This window comes from Benincasa hispida, chromosome 9 (assembly GCF_027475165.1).
Source record: "Benincasa hispida cultivar pf3 chromosome 9, pf3_genome.v1.1, whole genome shotgun sequence".
NCBI lineage: Eukaryota > Viridiplantae > Streptophyta > Magnoliopsida > Cucurbitales > Cucurbitaceae > Benincasa > Benincasa hispida.
The window spans coordinates 95,287,484-95,314,713 of record NC_143486.1 but is presented as its reverse complement, the minus strand read 5'-3'; the positions used below and the strand labels follow the sequence as shown (position 1 = coordinate 95,314,713).

Sequence of the window (27,230 nt, the reverse complement as noted above, 5' to 3'; positions counted from 1 at the left end):
ATGTCTAAAAGAAATGAAATGCCATTGACGTCAATATTAGAGGTTGAATTATTTGATGCTTGGGGAATTGACTTCATGGGCCCGTTTCCACCATTCAAAGGTCATCGATATATTCTGGTTGCAGTTGATTATGTATCGAAATGGGTTGAGGCCATCGCATGTGCCAAGAATGACGCTGCCACTTTGGCGAAGTTTCTGAAGAAGAACATTTTTGCTCGTTATGGGATGCCACAGGCCTTAATCAGTGATGAGGGCTCTCACTTTATCAACCGCATAATTGCCAACTTGTTAACTAAATTCAACGTCAGCCATTGAGTTGCAACTGCTTATCACCCACAAACTAATGGGCAGACAGAGATTTCTAACCGAGAGATTAAAACTATCTTGGAGAAGGTAGTTAATACTGCCAGGAGGGATTGGTCACTCAAGCTTGATGAAGCACTATGGGCTTACAGGACTGCCTACAAAACACCAATTAGCATGTCTCCGTACACCCTGGTCTTCGGAAAAGCTTGTCATCTGCCGCTTGAGTTGGAACATAAGGCGATGTGGGCATGCAAGAAGCTGAAGTTTGATTTAGCCAGTGCAGGGAAAGTCCGGAAGTTGCAATTGAATCAGTTGGTCGAATGGCGAAGGGATGCCTATGAAAATGCTAAGATATATAAGGAGGAAACAAAGAAACGGCATGATGACTGCATAAACAACCAGACATTCACCGAAGGTCAATAGGTATTACTATTCAACGTGCGTTTGCGATTGTTCCCAGGAAAGTTGAAGTCTCGCTGGTCTGGACCATTCCGAATCAAGATAAACTTTCCTCAGGTGTAGTAGAACTAACAAATTTAGACGAGAGCAGCGCATTTAAAGTCAATGGTCAGCAGATCAAACCCTACTATGGAGGTAACTTCGATCGGCACATGGACACCATTGACTTGAGCAAGTAGGATTAAACTGCTTGCAGGGAAAGCGATTGCGGTAACTCTAAGAACTTCTTTCAATCGAACTTCCTACCTATGTTACTTGCTTTCTTTATAGCTTTCTTTTACCGTTTTCTAAATTCCGTCAATTACTGTCTAGTAGAATCAGTCTTTAATGTTTTTGTATTTCCTTCCAATTTAATTTTGCATGTCTCTCCATATCTTAAATTTAGTAGCAGTGGTCATATAATTGTTGTGAATGATTGGATAAATCACCGCAAGGTCTTTTCGACTGGCGTTTTTGATGAATTAAGAAGAAAGGAAAGTAAACTATGAGAGGATGGGTGTAGTAAGTGGTACCAAGCGATACTGTGCAGCCAATACACCCAAATGCATTGCGGTGAGGGGTGTGTTGCACACATCTATGTCTTTTGCCTATCCTTAGTTAAATGCACCATGTTGAGGTATCCTCCAGAAATGTATTTAATTAAGAGGTGTGTTGCGGAGATGTATGCGTGTTGCCCGTCCTCGGCAAAAATGTATCTGCATTTATTGGAAGCATGGTGTGAATTTTAAATCATGCACCCTTCTGAATGAAATTTGTAAGTTAATCAAATTCTTTGACTCTTGTACAGGCAACATAAAATTTTTATAATGCGTTCAATTATACTTATTTGTACACTTTGTTAATATTCAATACAATTAGAGTACATGATTCACTCTACTTTTTGCCTGAGCCCTTTTTCTTTATCTTCCTTTGCCAATTTTTGTAATGTTCTTAATCTTTTGTTTTTAAGATCTTAATTGCATTGCTATGATGTATTATATGTTTATACTTAGAAACATTTCCCATACTTAGTAATTTCTGACTAACACTTAGTTAATTCTTATTTTGGCAGTACTTTACCTTTTATCTTTCAAAGTTATGCTCAAACCTTCTTTTTGCAATTTTCTTCTAAGTGTTTGTCTAATCTATCAAAACAACGCAATGAGAGCCTTGCTCATCTTTAAATTTGGGGGTGGGAAAGGTCTGAGCATATGAGATCAAGAATATGCAGTATTTAAGAAAATGCGTCTATTTTCATATATAAAAAAAATTATGCAAAACTCCAATGTCAACGCAAGGGAAAACCTCCAAACTGTCCCAACCTAATAAGAGTTTAGTTGTGAAAGGAGCCTGCTCGTAGTTGGATGTTCGTATGACATCCGTAGGAGCAAGCCAAAACGAAGGTGGGTTTCCAAGAACAACGCAGCATGAAAAAAGACAAAAAATAATAAAATGCAAGAGAACTCCTCTGAATGTCATGAGTTAAAGTTGAAATTGGCACACAACCATAGTTGGATGTCCGCATGACACCCGTGGGGATAAGCCAAAATGAAGAGTGTAATCATGATCAATAGTCTCTAAGTGAATAAATGGTGCAAAGTTTTGCTCAACGCATTTAAATACATCAAGTTGTTTTGACAAAGAAGAGATAAATATTCTAGTTTGAAAACTAGAAAAGCATCTTTGAGCAGAATTTTGTCATATAGAAGAATAAAGTAGGGTTTGCTAAGAATTAGCAAGGATAGAAGGAAAGTTTAATGTCAAGAAATGTGCCCAAGTGTAACATTCGAAGCAACCAATCGTCGCAAAAATAGAGGATAGGAATTGAGTATGATTGCCTTAGTAGAAGATATGCTTGAGGACAAGCATATATCTAAATTTAAGGGTGTGATATCTTGTAGAAATACAAGTTATTTATGCCACCTTATCTAGATATTACGGCCAAAAGTTAGTAAATATGGCCGATTGTATGAAGATTAGCTTAGAATTTCAATAATTATAAATGATCGCAATTACACCCACTAACACCATAAAGATGGAGGAAAAGCTGAATTTTACTCTGTTTTGCAGGAAACCAAGTCACCGCTTGCGCTCAAGGTTCACGAGAAACTGATAAACGCATCTCTGTCACATTGCGCCCGTCAATCAACAATGAAGAGACGATCACTGCAATGACGGCGCAATGCGACAGTCGATCCAGAGTTGACTTTCAACCGCATGCGGTAATAAAAACAACACTGTATGCAAATCCACGATCGAAAGATGCAATTGAGCAATGGAAAAGCAGAGGATTGAAACATGTGTACAACCAACGGTTGTGCAGAATTGACGATCTGATTGCATAACAGAAGAAATAATATCCCTCCATCTTGGAATTACCATAACCATCAGTGGGGATCACAAGGTTGGAGTCAAAGACCTGCACCTATAAATACCCTATATCAGAGAAAACTCATGCTACTTGATACGGGGCTAAGTGCTGCTAAACTGTTGAGAGAAAAGGCTGAGTTGAGTGCTTAAGTGAAGAAATCCGGGAAGAAGACGAGATAAGGCCAAGAGGTGAATCTAGATCTATTCTGCCAAATACCCGATCGGAAGCTCTGTGCATAGATCTGTACTACCGGTGGAGCGAGCCTGAAAGGGAAGCTCTCCCTACCATCAAATCCATCCTAACTGGTAAGCAGATCTCCATCGAATCAGTGCCAAGACATTGGCACTTGTTTGTATCTATTCTATCTCTTTCATCGTTGTATTTCACTTTCTCTTTATCTTTTCATTCGCACACCATGTATCAAACGCTTAATAGATATATTAAACGTTTTGATAGATTTCATATACTATTCTTTTTCTATTTCCGTTCCTCTATTAATCATTTTCTCCATGATGTCTTTTTAATCCCCTGACAATTAATATGAATCAAACAAGTACTTAATCTGTGTTAAAGGTATAAAATGCATTTAGCTAAGGCATGTTAGACGACATCTTCACCTGTGAGAGCAGAAGTGAAGATGCCATTCTGATCTATCGAGAGAGGGTTAGAAGAATGTGTTAACTAAAACGAGTAGTACTTCCAGACATGGAAGGAACCTTGCGTTCATTACATTATTCTCTGTTTCACCATAGACATGTGGGAGCGTGGCCGATCACTGAAAGGTGTACGCCAAGAGAAGAGCGAAACAATATTCCTAGCTTCAACGCAATTGAGAACTTACGCTGTTTATATTATTTATCTTTCTCTTTCTATTCTGTTCATAAGACTTGAACTTTCACAGCCAACCTTGACCCCAGCATCTTGTAACATGAAGCCTGTATCTTGTATCATCTAGTTTAGGTTTATTGTATTTTATTTTATTATCGCATCTTTACTGCTTTACTTTATTTTATCACAATTTATATACCTGTACAAACACATTTTTAAAGATTGAAAACCTGGTCGCATATATCATGAACGTATCACAATAACCTAAAACAGTCCCTGAGTTCGACCTCGGATCACACCGAGAAACTTGGGTGGAATTACACTTGGTTCCATCGTAAGGAAACTTGTGACAACGCATTGCATACTACGTGAACATCCATAATTAACGCATATCTAGCAGTAGTATGCATCATTTCGAGCATAGAATATCATCAATCATACCTATCAGCGATTCCTCAACACTACACGATCCGACCAACACTTGGTCTTCTTCTTCATTGAGAACTGCATCGCCATGCGTCGAAGCTTCATCACGAATGACTCGATGATCTCAAGCGTTTTGAATTACATACTCGATTACGATGTTAATTTCACCCAAAAACATAGGGACCCTTACAATTAATACTTTGTAATACTGAAAGCTTTAACAAAAAGGCAATTTAAACCCGAAAAGTTTATCATATTCATCCCCAAATGTAGAAAAAGATTAACCAATAATACAAAAACCCACCGCGACTGAAAAATGCATTCAATTTAGATCTGTAATTTGGAATATAAGAGAACCTGGCTTTGATACCAATTAAAGGAAATCGAAATTGAGATTTCTATGAGTAGCGGAAGCAAGATTATTCCAAATCACAATCATGAATGAACAATTAAATTTACAGTCGACTTCAAAACAAACGGTTATACAATTCATACAGAAATTATAGCATGAATAAACTCAAATGAACAGAGAGCAAACTCTATACACATTTGAAGATACGTCTCCACGCTCTGATGCGCGACCGCTCGAACAATCAGCAACCTCGAACGCTTAATCTACACGGCCGCAACACAACAATAAACACCGCACGAACACTTCGCGCTCGTCTTGAACGATCTCCTCGGTCACGAACTCTTCCACAACACGAACGACCTCCACAGCACCACGAATGGCCTCCAGAAAACCTCGACGGTATTGAGTTGAGTCTGACACCACCAATAAGGCGACCTTGGTATTTTTGGTGTGAGAATCCAGAGGGTGGGCTCTATTTGGACTTGGTATGAGGCAAACGAAGGAGGAAGTACCGATCACGTACACGACTGGGCAAGTGGGAGATGGCGGAGACCTATCATATAGGTCGATGCTCAATCGTTTAGATAAAGCTAAGCGATCGTCTAGCAAAAGCTATGCGATCGTTTAACTCATCGTTTAGCTCGGTCTATCGCCTACAGACTCTACACGATCGTTTACTTTGGGCAAGTGATCGTTTAATAAATATTGCACGATCGTTTAGCTTGCCACTGCATGATCGTTTAGCTCACCCAACCGTCGTTTAGTAAATCTGTATTTACTTGACGATCCAGTGAGTTTCTTTTTTGCTGAGAGAGAAAACTAAAAATCCTTTTCAATTGTTGTAGCTTATTATACCCCGGTGGAGGGAGTCGACTATGAAGAGACTTTCTCATCTGTTGCCATGTTAAAGTCGATATGCATCCCCCTTTCCATTGCAACTTATTATGATTAAGAGATTTGGTAAATTGACGTCAAGACGGCTGTTCTGAATGGGTCCATTTATGGGCTTAAGCAGGCATCTCGATCTTGGATATTCGGTTTGATGCTGCGATCAAATTGTATGGTTTTGACCAAAACGTTGATGAACCTTGTGTTTACAAGAAAATAGTCAACAGTTCAGTAGCTTTCTTAGTATTATATCTAGAAGATATACTACTCATTGTGAATGATGTAGGTCTACTGACTACAGTTAAGAACTGGGTAGCAACCCAGTTCCAAATGAAATGAAAGATTTGGGAGAAGCTCAGTTTGTTCTAGGTATACAGATCTTTCGGGATTGTAAGAAAAAAGTGCTAGCGCTGTCTCTGGCATTATATATTGACAAAATCTGGCTCAAGTACTCGATGCAGAACTCCAAAAAGAGCTTACTACCATTCAAGCATGGAGTCACTTTGTCTAAGGACATGTGTCCTAAGACGCCTCAAGAGGTTTAGGACATGAGACGGGACCCATATGCATCTGTCGTTGGCAGTTTAATGTATGTGATGCTCTGCACTAGGCTAGACATCTGCTATGCTGTGGGAATAGTCAGTAGGTATCATTCTAACCCAGGCTAGGGTCATTGGACAACAGTTAAGAACATCCTCAAGTATCTTTAGAGAACGAGGGACTACATGCTCGTGTATGGGTCTCGGGATTTAATCCTTACTGGATACATGGATTCTAACTTTCAGACTGATAAGAACTCTCAAAAGTCCACTTCAAGATGAGTATTTACTCTTAATGGAGGAGTTGTAGTGTGGCGGAGCACTAAGTAGGGGAGCATCGCCGACTCCACGATGAAGGTCGAGTACGTAGTGACTTATGAAGCTACTAAAGAGGCCTTCTGGCTCAGAAAGTTCTTGACAGGGCTGGAAGTTATTCCAGATATGTTTAGGCCCATCACCCTCTATTGTGACAATAGTGTTGCTGTGGTGAACTCCAAGGAACCCAGGAGTCATAGGCGCGACAAATACATAGAACGGAAGTATCATCTGATCTGCGAGATAGTGCATCGTGGAGACGTGATCGTCACGAAGATCGCCTCGGAGCAAAACGTTGCTGATACATTTACGAAGGCTCTCACAGCTAGTGTTTGAGGGTCACCTTCAGAGCATGGGTCTACAAGACCGCCCGCGGCTGAACTAAGGCAAGTGGGAGATTTTGTTGCATTGGGTTTTTATGCCCTAGTTTATTGTTTTGTGCCTATTTACTTGTACTCCCCACTTTGCTTTAGGACAAGTGGGAGATTGTTGGGGTTTGTGCCCTAAAGTCTGAAACTTTGTACGAACACTTGTGATGTATAATATAAATGATATTTACTTCACTACTTGACTTTGCACAATTAGATGTTTTTCATTTTACCACAAACCAATAAACTTAAAATCTCTGGTTATCTATATGTAACTTAAACATGTATGTGGTGACATACAAGTGGATCATGTCTTGAGTGATAACCAAAATGGTCTGTAGTATATGAATATAGGAGGGAAACCTTATCCTAGTAACGCTACGGATGCGACTCGCTTTATGGAATGGTCATAGTGTTCTGACTTGTCACAGATGATTTAATCCTGGTCATTTGTGTAGGGGACATATGAGTGGGGGCGTCCTATACAAAGATTTTGTATAAGACCTGACCACGAAGTGTTAACGCCTCATTATATAACACCGTTCATAACTGAGACTTCACTTCACTAGGATGACCATAGGTAACATGACCTCAATCCTGAGTGAGTTGGGAACTTCTGCCATTGAGGGCGATTCTTTGATTTGCATGGGTGCAAATGGCCAGAACACCGACTCAAACCTACCATTTTGGGGATTCGTTTGATTTGGGAGCTGAGAACTCAGCTACATAAGATGGAATTCACTCCTTCCCTGAGGCAGGGGTAAGTAGATAGATAGCTCCCTTAAGGGTTGATTCCAGGGCTTGAACGATGTGGCGCCACGCACCTTCTCATGGCCCGAGAGGTGTTCACACATAGTAGGACTATGTTGTATTGTTCATTAGAGGGATTAGTGGTACTTAAGGAGGAAGATGTTATTATAGGGGGAAAACGGTAAATTGGCCTGCTGTAATTACGAGCATCTGTGAAGGGTCATCGTACTGATGATTGGTTATATCCAATGGACATAGAAATATATCTATGGCAAGAAGAGTTCAACTGTCGGTCTTTAGTGGAATGTCGGGCAGTTAACGAATGATGGATATCGTGACTAAAGAGTTTAGTCAGCCATTCACGTATCGTTGGAGCTTCAAGCCATAGGTTCATAAGGTCCCCTTAGTAGCTTTGATACAAGTTGAGAATCAGTTTTTTGGGTCAATTTAAAATTTTCAAATTGACAAGAGGGAGTTCAATTATATATGATATAATTGAATGAGTTAACTAAATATGATATAATTAACATTATGTATGAGTTACATTAATTTGGAGGAAATTGGGTATAAATATGATTTATATCTAGTAGAGGAAAAAATATTATAATTAATATTTGATATTAATTTATAAGTTGTGAATGTGATAAGATCACATTAATTGGACAGTTATAAAGGAAATGAGAAGGCGCCTCTTCGTTTAAAATAATGGATGAGTGCATTATAAATAGCAGACGGTATGTTGATCTCGGTGTGCGTGGGTATTGATCATTTAGAAAATCAGCCTATACGATAGAATTGCACGATCGCTTATATATACGATATTGCTAAGCGATCGCATACCAATTACACCATTGCGCGTTATTATCTAAACGATCGTTTACCTTTTTACTTAGCGATCGTTTAGCTCCCGGTATTTACTAAACGATCGTATAAATGATCACTTAGTTTTTCCTATGCAATTGTTTTGGACGGTCGCTCACCCTTTTCTTACACGATCGTATAGATGATCATTTACCTTTTCCTACACGATCATTTAGACGATCGCTTACTTTTACTATACGATCGTACACTTTACGTAAACGATCTAGCATATTGTCTATGCAATAGACGTCCACATCTCCCACTTGCTTGATCATTGTGTACAGTTGCTATTCCTCCTTTCTTCTACCAAATCAGAACAAAGTCCACACTTTAGATTCTCACTCTAAGAATATTGAGGGCTCTAAGTGATGTTATCTTCTCCAATTCCTTCTGTTCGAGGTAGACGGTGGGACTTTAGACTCGAGAAATCTTTAGCTGGTATGATTTCTTGATCCCTTTAGCATTATGAAAGTATGTTTGAATGTATATGCGGTAATTCTGTCACAATAAATTGGAAAGATCCGCTTCCGCTCATAGGTACTTTTGAATAAGAGTTCCTTCAGTTTTGTCATCTATCCCTTTGTGCTTAAAAAGTAAGAACTGACGTTCAAACAATTCTTGCAATGAGTCCATGATCTTACGTGCAATGACCATGTTTTCAACCCTTTTGAACATCAGGTATGCTAGCCAATATGTGAAGTTGGTCCGAGGAATTAGCCTTCATCCATACCTCATATGCATTACGAACACTTCGTGACACATCAAGGGTCGGGACTTGAGGACACTCTTCAACCATGACAAACTTGAGGTTGTTTACCACGAAATACGTTTTACAAGACTCTTTCCACTGTATGAAATCGATCAAACTAGAGGCATTTAACAAAAAATCAAACATGTTGCTGAAAACAAAAACACATTGACCTACGTTAGGTTTTAAGCAAATACCCGCTGAAAAACATATAATATCCAATACGGTTTAGCAAAACTAACATAAACCCCGTGTGACATCTAGTTTCGTAATGATGCTCTAAAGGTTTAGGACATAAGTCGCCGAAGAGTGGTCAATTTATCCCTCCTCTGAATTGAGACATTCTCAACCAATCATTAATACCAGAAAACATTTTGCTTCTATAACAGCTAGCCATCATTGATTTGGTCAAGAAATCATTAACTTACTTAACAATTTCCTATAAGTGTGACCTACCATTTTAGGCCCTAGAGTTCAGCCCCAAGCAACCAATCCGTAGGGAAAAAATTCGATTGGGGCAAAAACTAAAGTGGCCCTATCCATTTCTGGAGCTCACCTTAATATTGACCAATTGCACAAAACCCATCCGAAAGGGGCGCTTCTAGGGTGCCACGAGGGAGTTCAAGAATGATCTCACAGTGTGAACCAATAAAAGAGACCGTAAGACGTGTTGACACACACCCTTCACCCACTTACTATAAACACTCTTTTCGTCCACCTTGATATTGACTCATGCAAATACCATCTGAAGGGGGATGCTCCCAAGGTACCACGAGGCCAAGCATGAATCTCACAGTGTGAACATTCAGGGAGAAACCTGAGTGGAATAATTGACATATCATATATATCTCTTCCTCCCACTGAGTATTTTATAACCTAGGGTTTAGTTTACTTAAAAAAACATGGCTAAGAATTTTAACTAAGTGACATTTTAGGTTTACCCAAGAGTAACATTTACCTTGGATAGTTGAAACAACTTTTGATCATCATCCATTAAACTTTTTAATGGAGTCTTTGACCACCTATCGCATGTTTGGAGAAAATATATCTAATTCATCTTTCCAAGTAGGTTCCCAAGTAGGAGTGTGTCGTTTCCATCAGCTTAAGTACCCCAGCCTAGACAGAACCTACCTTAGACAAAAGGTCCCTTATAGATAGATTTAATAAAAATTTAATCTTTTATGCCAATCAATTTAATCCTATTAAACCGATTTAAAAAGATTAAACTAAGTTGCTAATCCCATTAGAACCTTGAACTTAGATTTATCTCAATCCAATTTTAAGACCTTTTTAAAACATGAGTTTACCTAAATTTGCATGCAACTCTTTCTTATCGATTTTAGTTCTAATTTCCATTATAACGCTTATAATAGAAACAACCAAAACCATTCACAACGCAAAGCAAACACATACAAGGCATTCATAACACTTATAAATAGCCTAGGTGTCATGCTCCATGCATTGTTCTTTCATTGCTACTTTTTATATAACACTTATACAAAACAGCAACAGACCAAGCAGACATGCTTCCATTCACCCTTATCCTATAACTCTTATAATATAAAGGATGCATGAATATGCTTATTGCATGCATAAATATAACTCTTATATTTCATGATGCATGTGCATGCTTTCTTGTAATTTCATCATGCCATATTATAACACTTAGAATACATGATGCATGAATAATTGCACAACCTAAGGTGGGTTTCAAATCTATATGTCATACATTATGCTATATAAACCACATACATCTCATGTATATTAAGCAAAATTTGATGAACCAGGATAATTAGCCTCAAATCTACAAAACTAAAGCTAACTATTACAAAAGCAAAGAGTCATCGGTTCAAACAAGCAAACCGGGTCTTGAACTGTCTAGGCGAAGGAACATGTCTTTGCTGATCGTGTACCAAAATCCCTTGTGATCGCCTACACGAAAGAGTAAATGCTTTACTCAATCGTTTACCAATGCTTCCAGAGCTAAACGATTGTGTACCTTTTACTATATGATGAAGCATAAGGTATGCAGTCGTGAAACACGCAATGGATAACACAAACCTTAAACGATCGTCTAAATGACAACGATGCGATGAAGCACAATTGTCTAAATGATCACTGAGTGAGCACCTAGGTATTGTATACTGCGCGATCGTGTGGTCAGTAACTATGTGATGAGGCATGCTAACTACACGATCGTTTAGTGTGCGCGTCTTTTATTAAACGATGAGCATCAAATGCTTCCACTCGATCGTTTACCTCTAGTGTCCATGCGATTGGGCAAACAATGCTATGCGATAGAGCAAACACTTTACCCCATCGTTTAGTAAATACTACACGATCGCATAGAAAAATCTACATGATCGTTTAGCAAAATCCCAACGATCGTTTACCTGAGGCTACACAACACGACCAGCTCTTGGTCTTCTTCCTCACTAAGAACTGCATCTCCATGCTTCAAAACTTCATCACGAATGACTCAAAAAACTCAAACACTTTAAATTACAGACTCGATTGCATGTTAATTATGCCAAAAAACACAGGGGCCCTTACAAATTAATACTTTGTAATAAAAGAAAGTTTTAAACAGAGGCCATTAAATCGTAAACATTCATCAACGCCATCCACAAATGCATTTAACACTTAAACGCAAATGCAGAAAACCCACCACAACTGCAAAAGAAGTTCAAACGGAAGTGAAATTTGGAATATCAGAACAACCTGGCTCTGATACCAATTGAAGGAAATCAGACATGAGGATTTCCATGAGCAGCGGAATGATCATTCCAAATTCCATTTGAAATTGAACATACAGAATTACACTCAAGAAAGAAAACTAACCGGTCATGCACAATACGAAATTACAAAATGCTTATAATATAATCAAGGGAAAGATTATACATACCTTTGAAGACTCATTCTTCAAACTCCCTCGGTCACGAACGCTCGTTTAGTCTCCAAGACAGCAACACACAAATGCTCGAACACTACGAACACAACACAACACGATCAACAAACAACGATCTTCCAAGATCGCGAACCCAACAAGCGGCCTTCAAAACCTCAAATTCAGTCGAGTTGAGTGAACACCACATAATGGCTACCTTGGTATTCTCAGTGTGAGAATCCAGAAGTGTAGGCTCTGTGTGGACTTGTTAGAGGAAGAGACCGGAGGAGTAACAATCGTGTAGATGATTGAGCAAGTGGGAGATGACAAGAGTCTATCGTATAGATGAATGCTCAATCGTGTAGAAGAAGGCCAACCTATCGTTTAAGAAATGCCCTGCGATTGTTTAACTACGATCAACTGAGTGAACTATCGTATAGTGTCACTTCCACGATCATTTAGTCTCTCTTTTAGCTATCGTTTAGTGAAACCAATTTCACTTGACAGTGATCCGTGAGTTCCTTTTTTAGAATGGAAACAATAGAAAATCTTCTAAATTTAGGAAAACATTTTTCCTTTTATCTCACAGTTACCATGAAACCACCAATAACCTCCCACTCAATTGGTTATTAGAGAAAAAGATATAATTATCCAATAATTAATATTATTATAAATATATACGATAACCAACTTACCATATTATATTTATAACCTATAGTTTTAATATTTCATCTCATGAAACATATAAACCATAGTTCTTTTTCTATTTCATGATACTTAATGTAAATCTCATTTACATTAATCCTCCATTTGATGTATCTCATACATCACACTGATAATATTATATATAATCAAATTTCCTCTTGTTAATTTGAACATTTAAAATCAACACCAAGAACTGATTTTGAATTCATTGAGTTACCAAGGGGACCTTATGAACCTGTAGCTTGAAGCTTTTTACGGTACGTGAATAACTAACTAAATTCTTTAGTCACGGGATCCACCATTAACTGTCGGGCAATCCATTAAAGACGGACAGATGCACTTTCCTTACTACATATATATTTTGTGTCCATATCAACCAATCAACAGTGCGATAACCCTTCACAGATCGCTCGTAAGTACAGCTAGGCCAATCATCTTTATGCCCCTATAGTTACATCTAACTCCTTAAGTACCACTGATCCCTCTAATTAACATAAGTCATAGTCCTACTATAACTGAGTCCTCTCTTCCAAAGAGAAGTTGTGGCCACTATGTTTAAGACCCGGAATCAGCTCTTAAGAGAGTAATCTATATATTTATCCCTATTTCGGGGAAGGAGTGATTTCCATCTTGTGTAACTGAGTTCCCAGCTCCCAAATAAGACAAATTCCCAAAAAGGTAAGCATGTTGAGTTGGCAATTTGGTCACTTTCACCCATACTAATCAAAGGACCGACCTCAAAGGCAGGAGTTCCCAAAACACTTAGGATTGAGGTTGTGTCACCTATGGTCGTTAGGTAAGATGTAAGTCTTAAGTATCAACGACGTTATATAAAGATACTAGTTATCTCGTGGTCCGGTCTTATACAAACTCTTTGTATAGGACATCCCGCTCGCATGTCTCCACATGAATGGTCAGGATCTACCTGAAGAAAACCAAACATGAGGATTTCTATAAGCAGCGGAAAGATCATTCCAAATTACAATTGTATAAGAACTTTACAATTACAATCAGAAACAAAAACATACAGTTATGCATTAATTACAAAAATCACAGATGATATACAAAAGATCAAGGACAAACACTACACACTTTTACAGACTTATCGCCAAGATCCTTGATCACGAACGCTCGATCACAGTAACATAGCAACCTCGAACGCTTTTCCAACGCGACCGCTACACTGCACGAACACCACGCACTCGAACTAAGTGATCGTCTTAGTCACGAACACCCCGAACAACATGAATGGCCTTTATAGAACCTCGACAGTGTCGAGTTGAGTATGACACCACCAAGAAGGCTACCTTAGTATTCTCGGTGTGAGAATCCAAAGGGTGGGCTCTGTGTTGACTTGTTTGAGGCAGAACACCAGAGGACACACAATCGTGTAAATGTTGAGCAAATGGGAGATGGAAGAACCTATCGTATAGGTCGATGCCCAATCGTTTAGGAAAAGCTAAGCGATCTTCTAGCAAAAGCTATGCGATCGTTTAGCTTATCGCTTAGCTGAGTGTCTGTCACCTACTAACACTCCACAATCGCTTTCCTAAATCCAAGCTGTCACTTAGTAAATCCAATTTACTTGTCAACTTCTCGTGAGTAATTTTGAGATTGGAAATCTCAAAAAATTGCTTTTTCATTTCTTACTAAAATTAGGAAAACATTTTTTCTTTTATCTCACGGTTACCATGAAACCACCAATAACCTCCCACTCAACTAGTTATTAGAGAAAAATAGTTAATTATCCAATAATTAATATTATTATAAATATAAATGATAACTAACATACCATATTATATTTATAACCTATAGTTTTAATATTTCATCTAATGAAACATATAAACTATAACTCTTTTTCTATTCCATGGTACTTAATGTAAATCTTATTTACATTAATCCTCCACTAGATGTATCTCATACATCATACCGATCATATCATATATAATCGAATTACCTCTTGTCAATTTGAACATTTCAAATCAACACCAAGAATTGATCCTTAACTGAAACTCCATTGAGCTACTAAGGGGCCCTTGTGAACTTGTAGTTCGAAGCTCCAACAGTACGTGAATAACTGGCTAAACTCTTTAGTCACGGGATCCATCATACGTTAACTGTCAGGCATTCCACTAAAGACCGACAGCTGAACTCTTCTTACCACAAATATATTATGTGTCCATCTTAACCAATCAATAGTGCAACAACCCTTTACAAATCGCTTGTAAATACAGCTCGGCCAATAACCGTTATGTCTCTGTAGTTACATCTAACTTTTTAAGTACCATTGACCTCTCTAATGAACATAAGTCATAGTTCTACTATGATCGAGTCCTCTCTTCGAAAGAGAATCTGTGGCCACTATGTTCAAGCCCCATCATCAGTCCTTAAAGGAGCAATCTCTCTATTTATCCCTACTTCGGGAAAGAAGTGAATTCCATCTTGTATATTAAGTTCCCAGATCCCAAATCAGACAAGTCCCCAAAAAGGTAGGCATGTTGACTTGACAATCTAGCCACTCTCACTCATACTAATCAAAGAACCGCCCTCAAAGGCAGGAATTCCAAAACACTTAGGATTGAGGTTGTGTCACCTATGGTCATTTAGGTGAGATGTAAGTCTCTAGTATCAACGGCGTTATATACAGAGTCTAGTCATCTCGTGGTCCGGTCTTATACAAACTCTTTGTATAGGACACCCCCGCTCGCACGTCTCTACATGATGGTTAGGATCTACCATCTGTAGTAGTTTACAATACTTGCAAACCTCTACAAAGCGAACTGTATCCGTAGTGTCACCAGGATCAGGTATCCCACCTTAATCCTTATACTACAGACCTATTTAAGTTATCACTTAAGGCATGATCCACTTGTACATCACATATACATGTTTAAGGTTACATAAGATAACCATGGAGCTTTGTTTATTGGATATGAGTAAATGCCAAAATGAAACAATAGTTATTTTATTCATAAAACAACGTGTATAATTAAAAACAACGAGACTCCGGGAGAATTAGGACACCAATCCCAACACTACCATTTGTAGTAGTTCACAACACTTGTAAACCTCTATAAAGCGGTCCATATCCATAGTGTCACCAGGATTAGGTATCTCTCATTAATCCTTATACTATAGACCTATTTAGATTATCACTTAAGGCATGATCCACTTGTATATCTCATATACATGCTTAAGTTTACATACAATAACCACAGAGTTTTATTTATTGGATATGAATAAATGCCAAATAAAATAACTCTTATTTTATTCATAACAATGTGTACAATTTACAAACTACGAGACTCTAGGAGAATTAGGACACCAATCCCAACAAATTCAGCCTACCTCAATGCCCTCGACACCACGATGCCCTTCAAACGACCTCTCTCATAGCATTGTTTACTGTCACTCCATTTTCCATCATGTCAAATGAATAACTGCTTTGTATTCATCCTTCAAAATAATATAAAAAAATAGACCATGAGAATCAATTCAATTATATCATTTTCTCGATCACTTATATCGCTCTCGTTCCTCACTTCTATTACTCAATCTCGTTCCCAGTCCTGTTCATCGTCCCCGTTACTCGATCTCGGTCCTTGTTCCTGTACCTCCTTCATTCCTTACCTGTTCCCATATTTCATCTTGTTAGTGGTCGTTTATATTGTTACATTTCCTCGACACATGCTTGTTTTTATTAATAGCAGGTCATGTACAGCGTTTACGTCCTATAAAATGTGATATGTCTTATATTTGAAAAAAGAATAAGTACGAAATAAAGCATATGAAGTTCTGCATTTACTTACTTGTGTCCAGCAACTTATATTTAGTTATTTAATATAATATTGATTCTTTGTTTGTTGGGGATGCTAAGCGTCATTCAGTTGGACATATGGGTTCTTCAAAAAATTTGGACATAATAATTCTTTATTAGAAATAGATATCAAACAAAATATTTTGTGTTCTTTGAATTTTGAACGATGCTTCTTAAGCAAGTTTCATTAAATTGATTTGATATGATTGCGTGCTTTGTTAGTTTCGTACACTACATTAATTTCCAATGGGAATGGGAATCAACATCGTGATCGATAAAGAGGATTGAAAATGGGAGAGAGTATTAGGAATAGGAATGGATCAGGAAGTGTGCATTATGACGTGGATTGGGATCGGAAAATAAGAATCAAGAATGGGGAATGAGATTGGGAATCGAGACTAGGATGTCGGGGGGGCTAATTGTGCGTATCTTTGGGGACAGTTGGGTAATTTTACAGGCGACTGACGTAAACAAAAGGCCAAATTTTAGTGATTCCTCCAATGTGGGTTATTTTTTAGTTGGGCCCCCCAAAATGGGCCATCCGTACAAATTTCTCAAATATAAAAACCAATAATATTTGGCCTTTTACTGATATCATCACCATGTTACTTTGACCCTTCTTCATTCTTCCTTTTTATTCTTACTTCTTAATTTTTCAGCTTTTTTATTTTTTCTCATTTTTTTTGCATTTCTTGTTCGTCATTTATTCTTCCTTTTTTCTGTATTTTTTCTTCGTTTCTCTTCTTCCTCTTTTAGTTGGTTCTTCTTCGTTTGCGTTCGTCTTCATCTTCACATTTGCGTGCATTTGTATTTGTCTTCGTCTACATTCACCTTCATTTTCACTTTAGGTTGGTTATGAGTTTGTCTTCTTCTTCCATTGCAATGAGGAGCGAGAGCAAGAATTGGGGAATGAGAATCAGCGAGCGAGAGCGATAATCGAGGAGTACGTCAAGAGCGAGGGTAAGAATTAGGAAGCACGATGGGGTGCGATAGGGAGAGTAAATATGTGAAAGTGAGAACAAGAAGCATGATGGGGAGTGAGAGCGATAATTAGTGAGCGATAGCAAGAATCGAGGAGTGCAATGGAGCGAGAATGACTCTGAGCAGCAGGCCCTTTCACACATCTAGGGTCAAGTTGGTAATTTCACACAGTAATGACGTAAGCAGAAGCCCACTTCTCATTTGTTTTTTAATCTTGGGCCATTTTTCATTTGGGCCCCTCAAATAAGTTCATCCATCTGTTGGACCCAAACAAAATCGTTCGAGTCTTTGAAAATTTCACAAAATGACACAAAACCCAAAAACTTTTCTATGACTAACCTCTTTCTAGAAACTTGCTTGCCAATGACCTTTTTGAAGGAACTCTTGAATTTACAGAGAACCTTTGAGTGGAAGCGGATCGTCTAAATCTCATTTCGATTGAACATAAACATTTACAACAATATAGAACAGATTATGCATAAAACATAAATTACAACATGCTTTGGAATAAAGAAACAAGGTTTAGAGATTATACTTTTGAAGAACTTTTTTTCAAGCAAATCTCTCAAACTAACTCGTTCACAAACGCGTCGAACAAGCATGAACACTCCTCGAGCAAGTAGTAACCAAACTCGAACCAAAGGAGGACACTACCACTTAGTTACCTTGGTATTCTTGGTGTGAGAACCTAGAAGTGGTGAGCTCTGACTATTTTGGTTAGGAGGGTGTTTTTGGAGTTGGAGGAAGAAGATGATCGAGGGAAGGCAAAGCTATCGCATAGCAAGACAGTCTCAATCATTTAGGCGATCAAGTCTATCACTTAGACTTTCTAAGAAAATCGTGTATTCTTTCAAAACGTGAATGCTTGTCTACTGAATCATAAAATCATATTTCATTTTATTCCAAAAGCCACGAAACCAATTAACTTCCCACTAAGTGTGGTTAGAGAGAAAAAGGGAATTAATTATCAAATAATTAATAGTTATAAATGAATATGATAACCAACTTATCATATTATATTTATAACCTATAGTTTTAATGTTGCATCATATATAATATATAAACCATAGTTATTTTTCTCTATTTTATGGCATTTTAATATAAATCATATTTATATTAAATTTAACAACTATGAATCTCATTCATAGAAAACATATTTGAATCATATTCAAATATTTATTCCTCCAAACAAACTATAATGTATCATATACATTATGTCAATTATATCATATATAATTAAATTCCCTCTTATTAATTTGAACATTTCAAATTAACTCAAAAACTGATTCTCAACTTAAATCCTTTGAGCTACAAAGGGGACCTTATGGACCTGTAGCTTGAAGCTCCAACGGTACGTGAATAACTAATTAAACTCTTTAATCACATTATCCACCATCCGTTAACTGTCGAGCACTCCACTAAAGATCGACAGTTGCACTCTTCGTACTACAAATATATTTCTGTGTCCATTGGATATAACCAATCAATAGTACGATGTCCCTTCAAAAATTGCTCCTAAGTATAGCTAGGCCAAAAAACCATTTTGCCCCCGTAGTTACATCTAACTTCTTAAGTACCACTGATTCCTCTAATTAACAATATACCATAGTCCCGTTATGACTAAATCCTTCTCTGGCCAAGAGAGGGTGTGGCTCTACATTGTTCAAGATCCGGAATCAATTCTTTAGGGAGCAATTTATCTACTTGCCCCTACTTCGAGGAAGGAGTGAATTCCATCTTGTGTAGCTGAGTTTCCAGCTCCCCAATCAGACGAATCCCCAAAATGGTAGGCCTGTTGAGTCGGCGATCTAGCCATTCTCACCCATACAAATCAAATGATCGCTCTCATAGGTAGAGTTCACAACTTACTCGGGATTAAGGTCATGTTACCTATGGTCATCCTAGTGAAATTAAAGCCTCTATTATGAACGACGTTATATAATTAGACTAAACATTTTTTGGTCCGGTCTTATACAAACTGTTTTGTATAGAATATCCCCATTCGTATGTCTAATACATGAATGATCAGGATTAGATCATTTGTAGTACTTTACAATATTTGTAACACCTACAAAGCGGGTCATACTCATAGCGTTACCAGGATAAGGTACCCAGCCTTATCCATATACTACAGACCTTTTACGTTATCAGTTATACATGATCTACTTGTATGTCTCCACATACATTTTTAAGTTACAACGATAACCTTAGATGTTAGTTTATTAGTTTTTGGTTAATGCAAAACTAAAATATCATATATTTCATAGACAAAGTGAATAACATATCAAATATTATTAATTACAGAAATGTTTGTTCATACAATGCTTACAAACTATAAGACTCTACGAGATTTAGGGCATCAATCCCAACACTTTTTCGTATATGAAATACTAATTTTACCCTCAATATTAAAACATGGAAGACATGTGCCTTTTCAATTACTTTACTAAGAGATTGTTCACATTCTCTTCATTTTCGCTCTCATTGTGTGGTTGTCTCTATGTTTTCTCTCAATGTCTCTCGACGTCCTTGATCTTCTTCCAAACGTGTTTTATCACGTTTTTGTCGGTTGTTTCTTCCCATTTTCCGCTGTTCTTGTGACCTAAACTATGTTGTTCTTATCCTTTAATGCATGTTGACTTTTTTGTTCTTTTGAGCACCAGGGTTTTGGGTTCGTATAGCTCGTCGAAATTGATCCCATGTTGTTTTCTAAACGATCACCTAACTTTTATTAAATGATTAATCACAAACTATAAAAAGATCGCCTAAATGATATAAAAATTTTGTTTAATATTTGTTAAAGGACCAATCAACCTTTATAAACAATCACCCAAATTTTATGAAATGATCGCCTAACTTTTATAAAACGATCGCACACTTACATGTTGTATATGTTTGTTATAGTTTGCTAAGATGACGCATTCAGTCTTTGTTGATAAATATTTTCCTACTATTGTCTATTGCATGGTCCACAAAATGAATGACCTGATCAAGAAGAAGCTTACTAAATATTAGATGGACATGTTTAGGAAAACATGCTTTAGTCCATTGCTGGACGTGGACCTTGTGTTTAATGGGCAGCTATTTCACCATTTTTTTGTTAAGGATGTTCAAGATGATAACCCAAATGTTATAAGCTTCAACATATTGAGGAAGAAGGTAACATTCACCGAAGATGATTTTAATCTGATGACTGGTTTGTGGCTAACTGAGGAAATAGTTGAAAGGCATACAAGCGACTAGAAGCTACGAATAAATACCCTAGCCTTTTGGTGCCGTCGGAGGTTTTGGCGGAGACAGTAGTAATCACTTAAAGATTGTCGGATTGTTACTGAGATTTTGAATAATATTTGAGAGCGTTTGAAATCTTAAGTTAGGACACACACATCACATCAATGATTTATGTTTTGTTTGTTTGTTTGTTTTTAATTTCATAAATAAAGGATGAAGATTTGAATATCTGTGATGACAAGCAGAAATGCACATCATTATAGGCCTTTTATTTAGAATTATGAGAGATGTTAAGTAAAATATGCGGCGATTATGTTAGGAATTCATGCGAAACCGAGTTTGCGTCGATCGACATTAAGAATCTCGGCTAATCCACTATTATGTGTTATTATGGATTCAATTATCTATCTTTGTAGCTAGAGTATCGCATACTTAATCATGCGGCATAGAGATATGAAGCATGTAGCAAACCACTGGGAGGGCATTACGTGAGTGTTGTGAGAAAACCTTATTTGCTTAGTGTGAAGTTGTAGCAATGCTTATCTATAAGCGGATGCAATGCTTGTCTATGAGTAGAATCAATAACAACTAACTGCCCGAGAGGGTAAGTGGTTGGTCGCATTAAGCAATGTAAGCAAGTGTTCACTAGAGATAGGAATAATATTATGTCAGCCAGGTTTATGCGATTACCTTGTCTTATGAGCGCATTATTCATCATTTAGGCATACTCGGGAGAATAGTCTAAAACCCAAATCTAAGACTCGAGAGAGCGGATTGGATCGCATAAGTAAGAATGGGGAACTTAGGAATAAGCTCTGTTTGCTATTACACAGCATATGCACCCTACGGATAGGTTATTGCATGCGTCCAGAAGTAAGATACGGTGGTATGTGGTCATCTTTTTTATGTGTGAGAGCACATGAGCAGGAATAGAGACTTAAGAATAAAGCCTCTCGACACTATCGCATATACATCGCATGCGTCCTAGAATTAGGCACAAGTATGTGTAGCATGATCGCATAGCTTGTGTTGGTTGGGGTTACCCTTGCGGTCAAGCTTAGGGTTGCAATGAAGACATCCTCACCATTTTATCTATTTTTCTATGCATTTTACTACGCGTCAACCGTTGCCGTGTTTCTACCTCTTATTCACACTTCCACTGCTTTGTCTGTTAGTTAGGAGTAGGAGTAGTGCTTAGCTTATCACCCCCATCATTCTTTTATTTATTTGCTGCAAACACATCACCGCATACCCTTTAGCTACAAGTCCCTGAGTTCGACCTCGGATCATCCGAGAAACTTGCGTTCTCGTTATACTTGGCCAGAGTGCAAGGAAACTTATGACAGGAACGCATGATCATTGCATATGAGATCAACACATATTTTCCATTCCAACGCATGACCACCGATGCATGAGAACTAACGCATAACTTAAGACATGCATCGTATATTGCGTTCGCCTAATTTTAGTCATCAAGTTTTTGGCGCCGTTGCCGAGGACTTGGCAGCTAATTGTTTGTTGAGTTTTGTGTTTTTGCAGTAACCTTTTTACCTTGGGAAGTATTATAGCTTGTGCGACCAAGTTTCAAACAATATTGAAGTGTAGGCGATGCGTCGAAAGCCAGTATTGACCCTAAGATAGAAGGGCAATCAGTCGCATGAGCTGAAGGTAATTCTAAGCACATGGTGGCCAACATACGCCCAACAATTGCCAGAAGTTCTAATCGTCAGGATGAGCTTCTTGACCTAAGTAGTTGAGAGCAATCATCTGCATGGAAGACTCCTTACGGTGACAACACTCCAATTCCTCCAGGGACGTTTTCTACTCTATCTTTACCTTGCTTTCCTAGTTAGTTTATTTTTATTGTTATTTTGGATATGTGGCTGTTTTATTAGATGTGGTACGTGTACTCCTTGTAGATGCGACAATAACTCTCCTTGGTGCGCAGTACAATGGAAGAATTCCCTCCATCCTTCAACGCATGGCTTCAACCGCATGAAGTATAAAACATGGTCGCAAGTGTGTTCTACTCAAGGTCCCTTTCTTGTTATCTTTTATGCATTATCCTTTTGAAATTCTCATTGTCTGATTGCTTTCCTTTGTGATGCATCTATGATGGTACGTATAATTCACTACATTCGTCAACTAAGCATCGCAAGGCTCCCCTTACTTTTAATAGCTTCTTCAAATTTTGACAATCTAAGTTTTATTATGTGCAAATCTCTATTCAAACATTTGTCACCGTATTCCTGTTAAGTTTGTCTTTAGCTTTGCAACGAGAGGCTGCCAACCTCTAAGTTTAGGGGTGGCAGCAGTCCCGGAGAAATATGTTCATTACATTGCGATGCTATTAAAAATAAAATTGGAATATCAACTCCACTGTCAACGCAATGGGGAAACCCATGTTGATAAGAGTGAAGTTGTGAAAGGCACTTACCCGTAGTTGGATGTCTGCATGACACATGTGGGGGCAAGCCAAAACGAAAGTAAGTCACCAGGATCAACGCATAAGCGCAACTCCTTTGTCTAGCACAAAATCAAGCAAAATTAAGTAAGACAAGAGTTGAGTTGAATATGGAACGCAACCGAAGTTGACGTGGGGGCGAGCTAAAACGAAGAGCGTAACCAGGTTCAACATCGCATTCTAATAAAAATTGCAAAGCTTTGAATTTTTTTGAACGAACGCATCCTTAAAAGCTAAATGCAAAGTTGCGGAGAATGAGAAAAGTTTTTTAGCAGAGGCTTGCCAGATTTAAGCTTAGAAAAGATCTCTTTGAAGAATTACATTTTGGCTTAAAGAATTAATACATTTTGTGAGCAATACATTCTTATATTTTCCTTCGACTCCATCTTCATCTTCATTTACTTAGCATCCTTAATTTTCATTGCATCACTGAGTTAGATTGCTAGAGTATCGCATACTTAATCATGCGGCATAGAGATATGAAGCATGTAGCAAACCACCGAGAGGTGTGAATTGCGTGAGTGTTGTGAGAAAACCTTATTTGCTTAATGTGAAGTTGTAGCAACACTTGTCTATAAGCAGACGCAATGCTTGTCTATGAGTAGAATCAACAACAACTAACTGCCCGGGAGGGTAAGTGGTTGGTCACATTAAGCAATGTAAGTAAGTGTTCACTAGAGATAGGAATAATCTTACGTCAGCAAGGTTTATGCGATTACCTTGTCTTATGAGCACATCATTCATCATTTAGGCGGGAGAGTACTCTAAAACCTAAATCTAAGACTCGAGAGAGTGGATTGGATCGCATAAGCAAGAATGGGAAAATTAGGAATAAGCTCCATTTACTATTACATAGCGTATGCACCCTACGGATAGGATATTGCATGCGTCCAAAAGTAGGATATGGTGGTATGTGGTCATCTTGTTTATATGTGGGAGCACATGAGCAAGAATAGAGACTTACGAATAAGGCCTCTCGACACTATCGCATATATATCGCATGCGTCATAGAATTAGGCATAAGTGTGTGTAGCATGATCGCATAGCTTGCGTTGACTGGGGTTACCCTTGCGGTCAAGCTTAGGGTTGCGATGAAGACATCCTCACCATTTTATCTATTTTTCCATGCATTTTATTACACGTCAACCGTTGTCGTGTCTCTACCTCTCATTCACACTTCCACTGCTTTGTCTGTTAGTTGGGAGTAGGAGTAGTGCTTAGCTTATCACCCTCATCATTCTTTTATTTACCCGCTGCAAACACATCACCGCATACCCTTTAGCTATAAGTCCCCGAGTTCGACCTCGGATCACCCGAGAAACTTGCATTCTCGTTATAGTTGGCGAGAGCACAAGAAAACTTGTGACAGGAACGCATGGTCATTGCATATGAGATCAATGCATATTTTCCATTCCAACGCAATACCACTGGCGCATGAGAGCTAACGCATAAATTAAGACATGCATCGCATATTGTGTTCGCCTAATTTTAGTCATCAATTTGGCAATAGTAGTACATTTCCTTTGTAATTATTATATGGATGGCCTCTTTTTCTTGTTCTTCTTCTCATTCTTGTTCACTTCTTCCGAACTACTTTCTAGCTTTTATTCTTGTTCTTGCTCACTTTCCCATTATCACCAGATAGTGTTGTTGTCGAAGACAAAGAAAGGAAGTTTTAGAGAAGAAGTGGAACTAGAGCTGAGAGAACGAAAGAACAAGGAAATGTTTATGAAAAAAACAGGTTAAAATACTATTTTTGTCTCCATACTTTGAAGTTTGTTTAATTTTAGTCCATGTACTTTCAATTGTCTAACTTTAGTCTTCATACTTTCAATAAATCTTAAATTTAGATTTCAAAGTTAATTTTTACCCAAATTGATTAAATAATAATAATATTTTCATGTAAGATAATAAAATATGTGAATATATTTCTAAAATTTGTAGTAAAAATGTTATAGATAACAAACATATCCGGAATTATTAAAATATTGACAACAATGATTTTTATGTAAGTGATATTGATTATGAGCTTGATCAATTAGTAAAAGTAGGATATGGTGTTGTAGTTCATCATTTTGTGATGCATATTTGTAAAGAGCCTTGTAGGACGTCTTTTCATACTGGTCATAAGTTTTTTATAGAGATCTTGAATGGTTATGAGGATAGATGTCACCAACAATTTAGAATAGAAAAACATATATTTTAGAAATTGTTAGTAGTACTTGAATAATGATTGACTTCAATAAAGCTAAACTTATGCCTATGGAAGAGGCTCTAGCAATGTTCTTATTGCCTTAGGTCATGGTTAAACAAATAGAACAAATCAAGAGGGATTTTAGCACTCAAGTGAAACCTATCAAGGTGGTTTAAAACAGTTCTAGATGTTATTTGTCGTATGGTTGTAGATGTAATCAAGCGAACAAATCCCACTTCAAATTTGTTTCTGATAAAATTAAGAAAGACCCTCAATATTAGCCATATTTCAAAGATTGTATTAGGGCAATTGATGGTACTCATATATCGATAGTAACACCTAAAGGAAAACATATATCGTACGTTGGTCGAAAAGGTATTTCACCCAAAACATTATAGCTATATGTGATTTTTAACATGTATTTTACATTTTTTTGGGCCAGATGGGAAGGTGATGCTCATGATGCTCAAGTTTTTGTGAAGATATTAAGAAGACTAAATTTAGGATTTCCACATCCACCTATTTGGGTCGAATGGGAAGGTGATGCTCATGATGCTCGAGTTTTTGTGGAGGCATTAAGAAGACTACATTTAGGATTTCCACATCCACCTAAAGGTTAGAATGAATGGATACATTAATGTTTATCGCATTTTTATTAGTATTTATTTCTATTAATTATTGTTTATTTTGTTGTTTTTATAGAAAAATATTATCTGGTAGATTCTGATTATCGACAAATGAAAGGATATTTAGGTCCTTATAAAGATGAGGGATATCATCTTCCTCATTTTTGACATGGAAGCCAACCAAGAGGTATGAAGAAACAAACCATAGACATTCCTCCTTAAGATGCATAATTGATAGAACATTTGGTGTTTGGAAGAATAGATGGAAAATTGTTTGACAAATGCATAGTTTTTCATTTGACAAACAAGTAAAAATTGTTGTTATTTCAATGGCACTCCATAACTTTATAAGAGTTCATTCAAACACAAATTTTGAGTTTTCAAGCCTTATGATGATGATGAGATATTACTACCTTCAAATGATGAAAGAAATCATGAGGACATTAATGAAGACCATAAGGGTCGATGGTTCATGAAATTGATATGAATGAAGAATGTGATTGAATTGTTAGAACAAATGTCACGAAAAGTTGTTGTGCTATGGAGGAACCATTGCCCTAAATGCGATTACGGTGTGACCTCAATGCTACTAATTTCTCCCCAAGGTTAACATGGCCTCAAAATTCAGGCGTGCACTTGCTGGAAAATGGACTAGAATGGGAAGAAAAGTGCTCATAACAGATGAGAAAAAAATATCGGCAGAAGGAACGTGTTTAGATCTGTCTCTCTCAGACTTGATGAACTTGTTAAGAAGGAGAATAATGGAAAACAGCTAGGGTTTGGAGAAGAGGAAACGTTCATAAACGGGCAAAATAAAACATTTGTAAACGAGCAAAATAAAACGTTTAACCTTTTAATAAAAATTTAGTTCTTTTTCGTGAAAATGCAATTACCCGAAGCCATCCATACGAACGATGACAGCGTTAATTTGAGTTTGAGTATGATTTAAGCACAAGTGCATGTTTTTCCTATCAATTGGTAATAGAGCATGATTTAAGCACTCAATTAACGCTAATTTTAGTTTGGTGGGTGGATTTTTAGCATTGCATGTTTGATGACTGATATGGTTTTTAATTCAACTTTGGAATTAGAATTCTCTTTGATTCAGTAGTTAAAATTGTAATTGGCTCTTGGT

At 37.5% G+C, this 27,230-nt stretch overlaps 1 pseudogene; it reads left to right on the top strand.

The window, feature by feature from the left end:
• Positions 1–26,599, top strand: LOC150034224 (uncharacterized; annotated as a pseudogene).
• Positions 26,600–27,230: the final 631 nt, after the last annotated feature.